Source organism: Bidens hawaiensis, unplaced genomic scaffold, assembly GCF_021521415.1.
Source record: "Bidens hawaiensis isolate Kalapana, Puna unplaced genomic scaffold, B.hawaiensis_p1.1 tig00026891_1, whole genome shotgun sequence".
Classification (NCBI taxonomy): domain Eukaryota; kingdom Viridiplantae; phylum Streptophyta; class Magnoliopsida; order Asterales; family Asteraceae; genus Bidens; species Bidens hawaiensis.
In genome coordinates this window covers 176,652-192,687 of record NW_027494338.1, presented here as the reverse complement: position 1 = coordinate 192,687, position 16,036 = coordinate 176,652, and the positions used below count along the sequence as shown (strand labels likewise).

The window sequence follows — 16,036 nt, the reverse complement described above, 5'->3', positions numbered from 1 at the left end:
AAATAAAAAATCAAAAATTGCAAAGCTGGTCGCAACCCACCCTTCAACCGGTCGTTCAAGGTTGCCACCCAAATATAAGTTTTTGATAAATGGTTGGACCAATCATACATGGACACTTCTTTAATTACTTCTCCTTACTTTTATTTTCAACAATTAGTTTCACATATCAATAGGTTTTAGTTTAGTAACTTCTAATGTTAAATTTTTTATACAAATCTAAAAACACATATTTACGTATTTTTTTTGAACATTTTAATATAAGTTTTATTAAAAACAGAATTGTTAAAAATATTTTACTTTTTAAAGCATGCTTTCGATACAATATTATTGATTCGTAAACTTATTTTCTTAAAATGTATGTTTTATATATTTTAGAGTAAAATCTCATTTTCGTTCTTGTGTTTGGCAAATAATGTGAATTCAGTCTAAAAAGTTTATTTTCTTGCACATGGATCATCCACGTTTCCCAATTCGTGTCAATTGCATCCAAATCACTAACCCCCTTAAATTTAATCGTTAAGTCAAGGGTAGAAATGTCTTTTCACTCTTTCTTTATTATAATCTTATTTCAGTAAACTACAGTTTTCGTCTCTGTGGTTTGTCCAACTCTGCGTTTTAGTCCAGCAGTTTCAAATTTGTAATTTTCGTCCCTATGGCTTCATTTCACTTGCAATTAAACCCGAATTCACTAATCTCGTTAAGTCTGGTCGTTAAACTCGTCAGTGTGCCGTTCGCGTGGGGTTTATTTGGGGAAAAAAATGACAAAACCAGTCGTCACGTTAGGGGCAGATGGGTTAACGACCAGATTTAACGGAGTTAATAAATTCGGGTTTAATCACAAGTGAAATGAAAGGACGAAAATCGAAAATTTGATTGGGATGAAAATTGCAAAGTTGAAGCTAGTGGACTAAAACCGCAGATTTGGAAAAACCACATGGAAAAAACCCCGGTTTATTGAAATAAGTATTATAATAAAGAAAGAGTGAAAAACATGCCTACCCATGACTTAACGATTAAATTTAATAGGGTTAGTGATTTGAATATAATTGGCAAGAATTAAGAAGCGTGGTTGATCCATATGAAAAAAAAAACTTTTTGGACTGAATTCATATTACTTGCCAAACCACAAATACGCAAATGACAATTTACTCTATATTTTAAATATTCATAAGTTATTTAATAAAAAAAATATTTTGAGTTAGGTTGTGAATAAGGGTGAAAATATAAATTGGGTTGAGAAGTTGAGTTGTTTACAATGTTGTTAAAACCGGACCGGACCCGCCGGTCCGACCGGGAATCGGTCCACCGACCGGTCCGGTTGTATGCTGCTAGCTCGGTATCTAGAAAACCGGCCGGTCCGAACCGGTTCACTGGTTCGACCGGAAAACCGGACCGGTTGAACCGGTTTTCGTATTAAAAAGGTAATTTGTTTTGAAAATTTTGTTTTTCTAGCATTTTTTAAGCCGAATTCGTTTGGCCGGTCTGACCGGTTGAACCGGTGAACCAGTTGCCCGACCGGTTCGCTACCCGATCCGGTTATGAAAACATTGGTTGTTTATATGAATAAGAGAGAAATTAGTTTTTTATTTAAAGATTGAGTTGGTTGGGTTGTGAATATAGATAGGCTAAAAAACAGAATCATACCAATACTCATTAAAACTGAATTCCCGCCGAAAATTCCAAAGAAAATTACAAGAAGCATTTTACTATTTTTTTGAACGGCAAATAATCTCATGTGTAAATCTACCCTTTCGGAGCTATGTCCAAGGTCTACTCGTCGACCACCATGAGATTGTACTCCCCTGATGCGCGGGAACCGGATAGAATCCGTAAACTCTTACACCCTGTCGGGTTTGAACCCGGGATTAAAGTCCGGATTCGTTCATTCATCCAAATATCCTTTGAATTGACCCAAATAAAAATCAAACATTCGTCACCACTAAAAAAAGAGCAGGCCTCTTGCCACCGGAACAACTACCATTCTACTATATTTTTATCCTTATTAAATTAAGTTAACTCGAGTTAAGTCAGCACCAATCACGACTAAAGTTCCATTCACAACTTGTTAATTTTCTAATTATATTCAACCCAAAAACCAACAATTCTCATATTTACTAAATTCGTAAACATTAAGATAAAGGAAAGACAAGTATCACATCGGTGCTCCCACCAGCCGACTCTCACTTTATATTTATCCTTCATCAGTCACCTCACAACACATCCAACAAAAAAAGAACAAACATGTTTTCCGACCACTTATTCCTCCTTCTCCTACCACCGCTATTGGCCATAATAATCGTTATCCGTACAAGAACCAAGACATCAGCCACTCAAAACCTTCCACCAGGTCCATATTCATGGCCAGTACTAGGCAACCTTCCATATATGCTAAAAGGTGCTCATATCTACTTGACTGAGCTAGCCCGGTCATATGGTCCACTGTGCTCAGTGAAACTTGGGACTCATCCGTTTGTCATCGGGTCTTCTCCGATGGCTGCAACGGAGATCATGAGAGCCCATGATAGGCTGCCTACGTACCGATGGGTGCCGAAAGCTGGACAAGATGGGTTGCAAGATTATTCACTTATTTGGGCCACTGAGTGTACTGATCATTGGAAGGTTTTAAGGTCGTTGTGTCGGACGGAGTTGTTCTCGGCGAAAGGGCTAGACTCGCAATCTGTTTTGAGGGAGAGAAATGTTGATAGAATGGTGGAGTTCTTGAGGAGTTAACAAGGGAAGGTGGTAAATGTTCGAGAGCTTGTATTTGCCACCACTGTTAACATATTAGGTACTTTCTTTATGTTATACAATTATAGATATAAAACTGTAAGGCTAGAGATATTTAACTCCACACACTATTGAGGTGTTATTCACATCGTATGGTCTATTCTAGTTGTATTTTTGTATGACAGGGGAAAATGGTCATATATATATATATATATATGACACGCGAAAAATGGTCATATCATTATTTGTATGAAATATGGCAAGTCATACAACGGGCACGTATGATGTTTTGACCGACAAAGACAAGAACTATTGATACAGTCACACGGCCGTATATATGAACAGTTTTGCCCTATAATACGGCAATTAGAATTAGCATCACCATGTTTTTAAAAAAGTCTTATGTACGTAATAAATTTGAACTAATATTATCTTTTATCTAATACCAGGTAACATTTGTTTCTCGGAGGATTTCATCGGTTTAGAGAGTGACGAGAAAGAAAGTAGCGGTTTAAAACGAGCACTTTATAGGTTGATGAAGCTCGGAACCACCCCAAACATAGCAGATTTTTACCCAATATTTGAAAGGTTAGACCCTCAAGGTCTAAAGAAAAAAACATCCGAGGCTATGAATGAGGCGTTTAGCGTATGGGAACGTATTATTAAGGATAGACGGGTATCTCAGAAAGGAATAGATTCAGATCATGAACATGATTTCTTGGATACTATGCTCAGATGTGGATTTTCAGATCTGCAGATTAACCAGTTGACTGTTGTAAGTGGCTCCCTTTTTAATTATCTTCTTTTAAGCTGATTTTATTGCATATTAAAATTACAAATTGACAACAATAATATACACATGTATATTAAAACAATTAGTCACGGGTTTACCAGTGCAATCTGTTTAGGCTGACCTTTTTTTATTGCATATTAAAGCAACAAATTGACAACTAAAAAATATACATGAATTGTCTTTCAATTTTTATTTGAATCATAAACTTCACGTCAATTGTCTTTCAATTTTTATAATTTGTATAGAAAATTTTTTACGTGTGCATTAGTAGGTTGTTATGACACAACAAATGCACACTAATAGACATTGATGAATGAGATATCGATGTGTGATTGTGTGTATTTGAAAGAAAATACTATAGTGGTGTATCCCACATTGGTGGGATGGAAAACTTGTGCCTTGTTTTTTCTCTATAAATAGAGAGGTAAACTAAGTTGCAATACACACCAAACCTTAGACACAACACAAGCATTGTTGCAAGGTTTTTCCAACTTCTTCTTCTTCTACATTTCTGGTTTCTTTTATTCGAGCCTTTTTCAGGTTTACGGTTAACTCCGGCAGTACTACTGCTCCGGCTGTTGTACCCTGGGAAACAACGAGTTCTCTTGGGAGACTCGAAATATTGTTTTAAGGGCCCCGTGTTCAACATGATCCTCAGCTAAACCGTTTACATTTTTTTTTCGTATTGTATTTGGTTTATTTCTTTGATTCTGTATTGTATTTCAGATTCTTGTATTGTATTGTATGAGTAATAAAACTGTTTGTTAATTTTACTCAATTCACGAATTCGGTTCCTACAATCTTAAAACAATATTTTTAAAACCGTTTCGTGAAAACTTTATTTAAATTTTCAGAAACTATTCTATTTGATCCAAACCAGTTTTGTTTCAAAATAGTATATGTTTTAAAAACAGTTTTTTTCTTTTCTGTTTTGGTCTTAGAATCAAGAATTGGATCTTCAAAGTTGGACTTAGACAGATTCGTTCTTGGTTTAGCATTCTGAAATCAGAAAAGGCTCCTTTTTTGGGCTGTTTTTGGCTATCTAGCACGAGATAGCTTATCGTGAAAACTTTGTTAAAATTTTCAAAAACTATTCTATTTTGATTCAAACCAGTTTTGTTTCAAAATAGTATATGTTTTAAAAACAGTTTTTTCTTTTCTGTTTTGGTCTCAGAATCAAGAATTGGATCTTCAAAGTTGGACTTAGACAGATTCGTTCTTGGTTTAGCATTCTAAAATCAGAAAAGGCTCCTTTTTTTGGGCTGTTTTTGGCTATCTCGCACGAGATAGTGTTATCTCGCACGAGATAAAGCTATCTCGCACGGGATAAATTTATCTCGCAAATTTCAGAATTTTCTGAATTTTTTTTCTAAGTTACTAACTTGGTCTGTTTTCTGTGTTTAAGAATGACAGGACCAACCCCAAACACTTCTAATGCTACCCCTGCTGTCCATTTGACCCCAGCCAATGTGGGAGCGACCACAATGGCTAACCGTGCTGAAAAACCCGAAAAGTTCACGGGTGTCCACTTTAAGAGGTGGCAGCAGAAAATGTTTTTCTACTTGAAAACCTTGAACTTAGCACAGTTCTTGGAGAAACAGCCCCCATACCCACTGCCCAAGATGATGCCCAAAGTGTGAGTGCTTTGGACGCTTCGAAACATTCTGAATTTCTATGTCGCAATTAGGTGCTCAATGGTTTGGCGGATCCATTGTATAACGTCTATTGTGGGATAAAGACTGCCAAAGAACTATGAGAGTCTTTAAACAAGAAGTATAAAACCGAAGATGCGGGAACAAAGAAATTTGTTGTGGCCCGTTTTTTGGACTTTAAAATGGTTGACTCCAAGACTGTGATCACCCAAGTCCAAGAACTACAAGTTATACTTCATGAAATTCATGCCGAGGGTATGACACTTAGTGAAACGTTCCAAGTTGCAGCCATAATTGAAAAGTTGCCTCCTAGTTGGGTTGAGTTTAAGAATTATCTTAAGCACAAACGAAAGGAGATGACTATTGATGAATTAATTGTTCGTCTTCGAATTGAGGAAGACAATAAAACGGCTCAAAAATCAGCTCGTGTGGATCCAATGGCTAAGGCCAACATGGTTGAACTTGGACAATCTTTTAAGGGGGGGCAAAAGGGTAAAGGTAAAATGGATAAGGGAAAGGGAAAGGTGAACCTTGGACCGAAGAAGGAGGTTGTGAAAAAGAAACCTCAATCTTCAAACTTCCAAGGTGTTTGTTACAATTGTAATGAGAATGGCCATCGTGCGAACCAATGCAAGAAGCCTAAGCGTGAGCGTCATATGGTGGATGAAAATGGTGAACCGTTGGTGGCAATGATCACCGAGCTCTCGGCAATGATTGAAGAAATCAATCTGTTGGGGGACAAACCACCTGACTATTTTAAACTACTACTACACATTTGAAAATATATAAATAGTAAACGACTTAGGCGCATCAACCCGTGAACCCTTCAAGAACCCAACTCGGCCAGCTAAAATATTTTGATGAATTTGCTAGGAAGCTGACTCGAACTGTTTAAAACTAAATCCAAATCCACAAATTTTACGTTAGATTTATGACTTGTTATAAATTCACACCCCTAGATCTAAAATAGCTCAAATAAGATTCATTTTATGAGTATACGAGTTATATAGATTATATACTAATAGAATCTCTATACTATAGGAACTATTTTCAGGAGGAACACAGTACAGCTTCAACGATCGAGTGGGCGTTAGCCGAGTTGATCAAGAACAAACAAGCTATGAACACAATCCAAAACGAACTCGAGAAAGAGATCGGATCAACAACATGCATCAAGGAGTCACACGTGTCTCAACTTCCTTACCTACATGCTTGTGTCAAAGAAACACTAAGATTACACCCACCGGCACCACTTTTACATCCACAAGCCATCTTAGAAGGATGTAAAATCATGAACTATATGGTCCCTAAAAACTCTCAGCTAATAATAAATGTCTGGGCAATGGGACGGGACCCGACTCTTTGGGAAGACCCGTTGGTATTCAAACCCGAGAGGTTTTGTAACTCTAATGTGGATTTCAAAGGGCAAGATTTCAAGTTTTTACCGTTTGGTGTTGGAAGGAGGATGTGCCCAGGATATCCGTACGCCATTAAGCAGATTCACCTTATGTTGGCTTCATTAGTCCGGGACTTTGATTGGTTTCTTCCTGGTAGTATGGAAGATGTTTCCAAACTAGACATGACTGAAAACTTTGGCATAATTTCACAAAGGAAAGAGCCTCTAATGGTTATCCCAAAATGCAAATGTTGATCATAATGCATGTTTAATGCTTGTTTCTTGTATAACTAGTTTCCACTTACTGTGTTTTGTAATATGTACGTCAATATCGAAAACAGAATAAAGTATCTTTTTGCTATTGAAAACTAGGATCAGCATTTTTTTTACTAGTACTAGTATAGATACCGACCAAACAACTAATATTCGTAGTCACTTTTATGGTTTTCGGGTAATTGGTACGAGTCAGTTTTGGTATTTTCAATGTTCTTGCAATACCGGTACCGAATCAGTGTTTTATAGATTATAGCCATAATAAATATGAAATTTTGTTTGTGTTTTTACTCATATTCGGTTTCAATATTCCAATAAGGTACTAATTTCGAATTCAATTCAAAATAGCGTATACTTTTATATTATCGATGGAATGTAATTACACACCTCGATTGTCCAGCTGAGACGAAAACTAAATATTTAATTTTTTCTTTGTATTTAACGTTTATATTTACTAAATGTTTTTCTTTTGGTTATTGTATTAAAATTGTTATTATTCCGTTAATTATTGTTATTATTCCGTTAATAAAAATCAAGATTACTAAATATTTCGATTTTATGTTTTGGCTATACAAAGCCATTTTTCCGTGACAACGCAGAGGTGAAACTTACTAGTTAAAATATACATGAACCAAACAAAAATAAGTAATGTTTAAAATCACGTGTTCTTTGTCATTTTTGAACGTGGTCCAAACACATCTCATTATTTATAGAACTTGAAAGCACTACATCGATCCAGCAATATCCAACAAGTTGGTCCATATATAATGTTATGTGTAACTACGAAAAATAAATGTCTCAAGTGTCATCTATCCATAAATATTCAACAAGTGTCTTCATTTAGAAAAGGCAACATTGAGGGATCAAACGTATTTTAAGTGATGAAAGTTGTAAACTTCCACACATTCAGGTGAAAGAAACTCGAAAGAGAGAAGATTTGTGTGCAGTTCAAGAGGAAGGAACGAAAACACCCAAATATCGGTATTTGCAAGCCAAAGGGAGTGCTTCAAGTTTAGAAGGTCTAAATCATGTAACGGAACAAGGTAAGCTTCTTCTCTGAGAGAAAGTTTCATGAAGTGGTTATTAATACCAAAAGTGGTGAAACTTGATGAAAGGCCAAAATTACACCCAAGTACGGTTTGCCTACATCACATTATTCTCAGATCCTATTAATAGTTTTGCTATTGATGAAATTTATACTGGATATGATTGTTTGTTGTATGTTCTTCATTTAGGCTATAAATGGTTGTAACTTACTAGAGTGGACTTGTGATAAAATAAATTGTGTTTAGGACAATAAGATATGTTTTTAAATGCGCTATAATTGTGAATCAAAGTGTTTTGGATATACACAAATCATAAGTGTTGGAATTGATTTATTGTGATTTTGTTATCAATTTTAACTTTTTAAATTAACTTAAAGATGATTTTACTGAATTGGTGAGCCATGGTTAACAGGTTAAGTGTATCAACTACAAGGTAGTATTTGGTATGGGATGATGAAAGACGAAATAGAATGACTCATTCAAACGCAATGAAAATATGTGTATTTGGTTGACAATCAGAAAGTAATGGACCATTACCAAAGGAACGGGTCATTACTAAAGGAATGGCTTTCCTTCTAAAAATAGCTATTTTCATTCCTCCCATCCACCATGTTTTTTTTTTCATTTCCTACTTTATTTTCATGTTAATTCTCTAATTTTTCTTTTAAACAATGATTTCATAATTTTATAACAAAATGTAGCAATAGAAAACATGTTTAATAAAATTTTCTTATAATTCCACTGTGATATGTTTATATCATTCTATATTTTGATATACTTTGTTTATATAAATTACAAACATGTTTAATCTATACTATTTAATAAATAAAGCTTTCTAAATGGCACATGTCATCACTATGTTGATTCTTACAAAATTTTTCCTCCTCTCTCTCATATTAAATACATTTCTCTTTTTAATATTTCATTTTCAATTTTTAGTAGTTCCATCCTAATTTAAAAAAATTAAAACCATCATAAATATGTTAATTTGTTTAATATAAAATATATTGCATTAGTTATTAATATTAGATTTTTATAAGTAACAAATACGAAACGGGTGGGTTTCTTTAACCGGTTAAAATATTAAACATTGTTCATGTCAAAACAATTTAAGATTAGAATAAGTTTTGGTCCACGAGTTGGTTTAAAAAAGTAATCATTTACAACTAAGTTTTGATATAGAAAATAACAAAGAAATAATTAACGATTTATGAATCTTCTAACGACTTTTTATTTCCAAATTGCGTAATATGTAATTTTTTTACCGTATAATATATTTTTATATATGTGATACATTTTCTTTTTGTTTTTCACATTATGTTATTATTTAAAAAAATTTACTTATTCTAACCCGTGTGCTATACGGGTAACTAACCTAGTTTATTATGCATATTAAATGAATAATGTTGTGAAAATTGGTAAAACAATATTATTTTGAAGAATGGGTATTTTTGTTATTTTGTGATTTGTATTTCTTTCTCTCGTCTTTTCCTGCATGCTAAAGAACAAAATGTAATGATACATTTCATTTCCAAGGTAATCAAACCAAACATGACAATGGAATAGTAATGATTCATTCCTTCATTTGCTCATTCCATTCATCCATTCATTTCATTATCCCGCTTGTTCCATTACCTCATACCAAACAGAGCTCAAGTGTTCTCATAGTAAACGGAGTTGATGTGAAAGGATATTTGAGAAATAAAAAGTTTGGTTAGCGAGTCAAACCTGACACGAATATGGATATAAAACAGATCTAAAGATCGTGATAGACATGTGAACACAAACATTAATAATCGGAGTTCACGAACACAAATCAATTAAGTTTTTTATGTAGATTAATACTCTAACATTAAACTTTTATAAAAATATTTACTAATGTAAATAAAATAAGTAGGTTTAAATTATACAACTTAATGTCATCACACATCTGGTCGTGGTCAGTGGTTTTATGGGGTTTTTTAGGATGTCATGAGTTTAAATCTCTAGACGTCAAATTAATATGAACTTTTGAAATTTCGTCTCATGCCTTAGAGCTCGAACCTAGATGTTGGTGATTGATAGACCTAACGGCTTATTGCATAGTCAAACCACTGTTAAAAAAAATAAACTTATTGTCAATTGATTTTTCTAACTTATTTATTGTGTTTGTTAAAACCTAACTCTTGTAACTTACGACTAAAAACACATTTTTAAAAAATTATAATATATGAAGTTTTAAACGACGTATATGCGAAAAGTAAGTGTGTATGAACCAAACAAAGGAATATGATTATTATGATAAATTTTCAAATCCAATATACATAAACATGTAACTATACTATTAAAACAAATGAGTTTAATTCAACATGACATCTTTCTATTGGTGGATTCTTAAACTTTCTATTTTTACCTACCACTTCTCTACTTTTGATGTGAATAAAAAAAATTCTAAAATAAATAAAAATACTAGACAATAAATTCTATTAAATGATTATTGATTATTAATATTAATTTATATAATTTATATTATTCCTTTTTCATTATTCATTATAACGTATTTTACCCTAAACCCAAATCAATTATCCCCCCTTTCACGCCTCCATCCTGTTCTTCCACGGATCTCTACTTTCATTCCATTTATTTGGAAAATCGACCGTCCACCGTCGATGAAGCTGTTCACCAGCCGGATGTTTAATCTACAGCAATTCGGCCTACCCATGAATGTGTTAACAAACCATCAACGTTTCTACCGGTCACTTAAAGCATCAGGTATTATGTTGTGTATGTTGATTCACAAGAAATTATATATTTTTTTGTGATTTCATACACTAATTTAGGCTGCCAACCAGATGTTCGATCAAATATCAGTTTGTTATTTTTTTATTATTGCTTAATGTTTAATTGTTTAATTTATAATTGATAAATAATGGTATTAATTTTAGATTTATGAGATTTAACCGATTAATTGCAAGTAAACTTGAAATCCATAATCAATTGCAAGTAAATTTCTCTATATTAGGAACAAATCAACCATATGATTAAGGATTACTTTGATTACGGAATTTCAAAATCATAATCAATAATGATATATACGTGGCATGAGTGATTTTAACATAATCATCAAATTAACCATATGATTAAGGATTTAATATAATTATAATGATTCTAATTTTAGGGATGGTAATAAATAAAAAATAAAATTCATTATATAAGAAACAATTATCATATGGATTATAAAATTATCATAAATCTACAACTTATATCAATTATGCAATTATTCAATTGATGATTAATTTTATTAATGGTAATAAATAAAAAAATAAATTAGTTACATAATTTTATATATTACTATCTTTATGTTGTATGTTGAAATATGGTGTAGATTTAAACATATTAATTTTATTTATATTGTAATTATAATATAATAATGTAATTTAACAAAATTAAATTCCAATATTTTAAAATTTCAAAATTCGTATTCAAAGACCTCCTAAATATCATCCATATTTCAAGCTAATTCAAAATCCCTAATTTTATTATTTTTAATTAATTACATTTATATCTTCCTTCTTTATTCACCTATCCAAAAATTCAAACATCTAATACTTATGTATAAATACTCTGACCTTCACACAATAATTCTCATACCATCACACCGGAATTAGCAAAAACGAATTTGTTTCTTTGTAAGGTATATAGTTTGGTCGTGCTTATATAATTCATTTTGTTGTTTAGTTGTTCGGTTCAAATTATAATTGTTCAAAAATTAATAGTTTGTTTATTTTCTTTATATCTCACCACCAGGAAGATGGAGCCAACAAACATTACAATGTTGAACCAATTGGATGTGCTTAACAACGACTGTGTCCTCAAGGTTCGTATTTTGATACTATGGCGTCTCAAGGACAATAACAAGCCCGGAGTAGATTGGTTGATAGAGATGATTTTGCAAGACGAAATGGTATTGTTACATAAAAATAAATAGCTTTCCATAATCTGGACTTTTACTTTTATTCCAAATTACACATTCATTAATTTTAGTATATTATTCACACAATTTTGTACTAATTATTGGATGATGAATGTTTTTATATTTATTGGTTATGTTTTCACCGATTTTGTACTAATACACATTTATATGTTTTTCCGGTAAGGTTATATCGTTTTCCGATAAGATTTACATTTGTTCACATAATTCAAATCTTCCATTATTGGTAATTTATTTATTATGTGATATTAGTATTAATATTTAATTTTATCATTTCAAGTTGTTGTCCCCGATTTGATATAATGGACTGAAGATTTGTTGACAAGATGTCTTATTTTTTGTTTAATGTTAATGTATGTTTTTGTTATTATTCATGTTTTTTTTTTCACAATTCATGTAATTTAATTGGTTATTATATAATTCGAAAATGAAATTTAATTGATCATTCTATAATACATTAAATTAGTTATAGTAAGATAATCAATCTTATATTGTTGTTGTTCAAATTCCAATTAAATCACTAATTTCAACGCAATTTAAAACATTATTATATTTTCCAATATTATCGTATTTAATATTTTAAACTAATACATATTTAATATGACATTTTAGAAACCGAGTTTCACCATTCAAATTTGGATTTTCACTATTTATGTGAAGTTTACAAAAATGTCTTGTAAGTCCCCGTTTCGTCGTTAATCGATACGAGATCCGCACGATATCTATAAGTGCGGAATCCTCCTAGACTCGTTTATGGTGTTGGAGACGAAGAACACGATTACACACAAACAAACACACAAATGAAATAAACAAATCTGCAGACTGCTTTATATATAAATCAAAACACATTACGTACCGAAAGAGAAAACATGTTACGGCCGACACGCACGAGACTCTCCTTATCTGTTTTCTCTAGACCATTTTTCTGCTCTCACTCTTTCTTTTCTGTTTTTTTAACAACCTTAACCCTAAACATAACACAATATATATAGATAAACATCTTCGCGGGCTTGGGCCTCAAGGTGAAGTTGTTCTAACTTCACCAACAGGTGAAGTTAACAACTTCACCTATGGCGAAGTTGGCTCCGTCCACAACTTCTCCCCAGCTGGTCGGAATTGCATAGCGACGGTCACAAAATGCACCAACAGAATCCCCCATGACCGTTGCTCTCAATTCTAACAAACACTAAAGATCATCTGTTACAAAACATGCACCAACAGACACCCCCTTAACTGATGATCTTATGTGTTCTTCTTCTGGTAGGACTCGATCTTCAGAAATTGCACTGTGATCTTCAAGGTTGAAATTCACATATACATGCAACATCAATCTTGTTCTCAACCAGCAGTCTCTGAATCTGTCTTGTAGCTTCACAAATCTACCAATCAACCGACGTCTTCCATATCAGATCTCCTCTTCAGTGTAAGCCCATCCAACTTATATCGATCGGAATCTTTGATCTGCATCCCGGTGCCTAATCAATCATCTCAACCATAATCGATTTATAAGATAAGGTTCAATCTTCATCTACTCAATAACAAGTGATCAGTTTCATCAAGAAAACACATTGACATAATCTAACACACATGCCCTGTAATAATCATTAAAAGCTTAACCCAGCCTTCATGATCTTTATTACCCGAGCATCATCATTTAAATAGTTGGCCCTGTAGTTGTTCACATGTAAGACTTAGAGATGCCAATTGTCACCCTTTTTCGGAACAACGTTTTCGGCCTCATAATAATCGTGTAAACACGGTCATTCGGACGGAAACTCCAAAAAAACTTATCACCAAGTTTTTCCTTAATGATCCTCTTTTCATATGAATGACATGAAAATTTTCGTTCAAGAAAATTTTCCAAAAATACTTTTTTTTTTGGGAATACCATATCTTGAACATCAGAGGAAAAAGGAAAACATATCGATAAATTCACCTGAATAACTTCACTTGATAACTTCACCTGATAACTTCACCTGACAACTTCACCTGATAACTTCACCCCTCTTTAACTTCACCCTTCGTTAACTTCGCCATCAAGTAACTTCACCCAAACTTTAACTTCACCATTCTTTAACTTCGACATTCTTTAACTTCACCACCTAATAAATTCGCTAACTAGCAACTTCGCCCAGTTATTACTTCGCCACCAGATAACTTCACCACCTAATAACTTCGCCAAAAGATAACTTCACGACCTGATAACTTCGCCACCTGATAACTTCGCCAAAACCCTGTAACTTCGCCCCTGCCGTCTTTTCCAACTAAAATCATATTTAAAACGTGCTAAAAAGACCAAAACGCAGATCTCAAACCATAGCATAAGAGCCTAAGGCTCTGATACCAATTGTAGGTCCCCGGTGTGACACTGATCAATACGAGATCTGCACGAGGTCTAGGAGTGCGGAATTCTCCTAGACTCGTTTATGGTGTTGGAGACGAAGAACACGATTACACACAAACAAACACACAAACGAAATAAACAGATCTGCAGACCGCTTTATATATTAATCAAAACACATTATATACCGAAAGAGAAAACATATTACGGCCGACCCGAGGTGAGCTCTACCTCGGGTCTGCCCACAAGACTCTCCTTATCTGTTTTCTCTAAACCACTTTTCTGCTCTCACTCTCTCTTTTCTGTTTTTTTAACAACCTTAACCCTAAACATAACACACACATATATATAGACAAACATCTCCACGGGCTTGGGCTTGGGCCTCAAGGTTAATGTCACACCCCAAAACACGGCCTAGGAGTGTGACGCATATGTTGGTACCACAATTGTAAATAAATCAGAGTTACGTTAATTTGGCGGAAGACTTATAAACATGTGGATTAAAGTTGTAATTATTTACATATACAAAAGTCGGGATTATAAAAGGTTCCCGTTTAAGTTTACTTTGTTTTACAAAACCACCATTTATATATCTTAAGTTTATACAAAACAAATCCGAGCCATCGGATATTCATAGCACTTCGTCACTCCAAGCGCTAACTTTGTTCAACTGTAAAATGTAAATAAAATACGTCAGCAACGAATGCTGGTGAACACGCTGATGCAAAAATAATATTTTCTTTTACTTTATTACCCCTAGAGACTACGCCTGCCTTGGCCCATCGTGGCTTAGGAATAACAAAGTTAAATAACACAATTATAAACACGAGCCTCTACACTAGGTCACCTCAGCAAACACCGCAGCGTTCGACTTAGTTAAGTACCCGTAAGTATACACATGGTCGTGCTTCCTATAGGAAAGCGTCCTACGACCAAGCGTGGTGCGATATGCCCACCACGTAATACCACATATGTTATGACAAACTGAAATTTTTTGCCTTTTTCTCAGACACCCATCGTGACTTGACTCAAATTTTCGGGACGAAACTTCTTTCAACATGGGAATGATGTGACACTTGTCAATTTCAGGTTAACTTCGTTAATCCAAACTCCGTTAATTTAAACTTAAGATCACACGAACTATAACGCATATCTCATTACATTTAAACTAGGGTTTAGATGACGCATGACAATCACTACACAACTAGTCTTTCGGAATTTCACCGAAACACACACGAGTCAACTCAACCCGTTGGTGAACGAACAATAAATATCATGAACTAGTATTTGATAACTATGTGTTAAGTTATGTGTTACTTGATATTTACGTGTATGAAATTAATTATGAATGGTATTAACTAAGTTGTGCTAGAAATCAAGTAACTAGAAGTGCAAGGGATAACGTGTAACATGTATTATATTTAATAAATATATAAACAACATATTATTACATAACCCTAATCCCTCTCTCCCTCCTTGTACGATCGGCCTCCCTCTTCCCCCTCCCTCTTGTCGACCGTGAACACATACCACACACACATACAAGGATTTTCAAGTTTTGTTGAAGGATCCAAGGTGCAAGATAGGTAATTAACATCTTCTATAGTCATTATATGTGTTTAATTATGCTATTGAATGAGTTAATCAAAACCCTAAATCTTGAAAGTGATGATTTAACATGAGTTAGGGTTTAATTATGTGTTTGTTGATGATTACTAGTGAATTGATAACTAGTTGTGTTGTTATTGAATGTTAATTGCATGTTTCTTGAAATTGAACTTTGAAGTAAAACCCTAATTGTGTATGCAAAGTGATATTGAGATGCATGGTGGGCGGAT

The 16,036-nt window shown here is 33.6% G+C and overlaps 1 pseudogene across 1 annotated transcript; it reads left to right on the top strand.

Moving 5' to 3' along the window:
• Positions 1-1,992: 1,992 nt before the first annotated feature.
• On the top strand, positions 1,993-6,914 carry LOC143574296 (putative (S)-N-methylcoclaurine 3'-hydroxylase isozyme 2; annotated as a pseudogene). Its single transcript, XR_013142566.1, has 3 exons — positions 1,993-2,788; positions 3,177-3,502; positions 6,214-6,914. The product of XR_013142566.1 is annotated as a putative (S)-N-methylcoclaurine 3'-hydroxylase isozyme 2 (transcript).
• Positions 6,915-16,036: the final 9,122 nt, after the last annotated feature.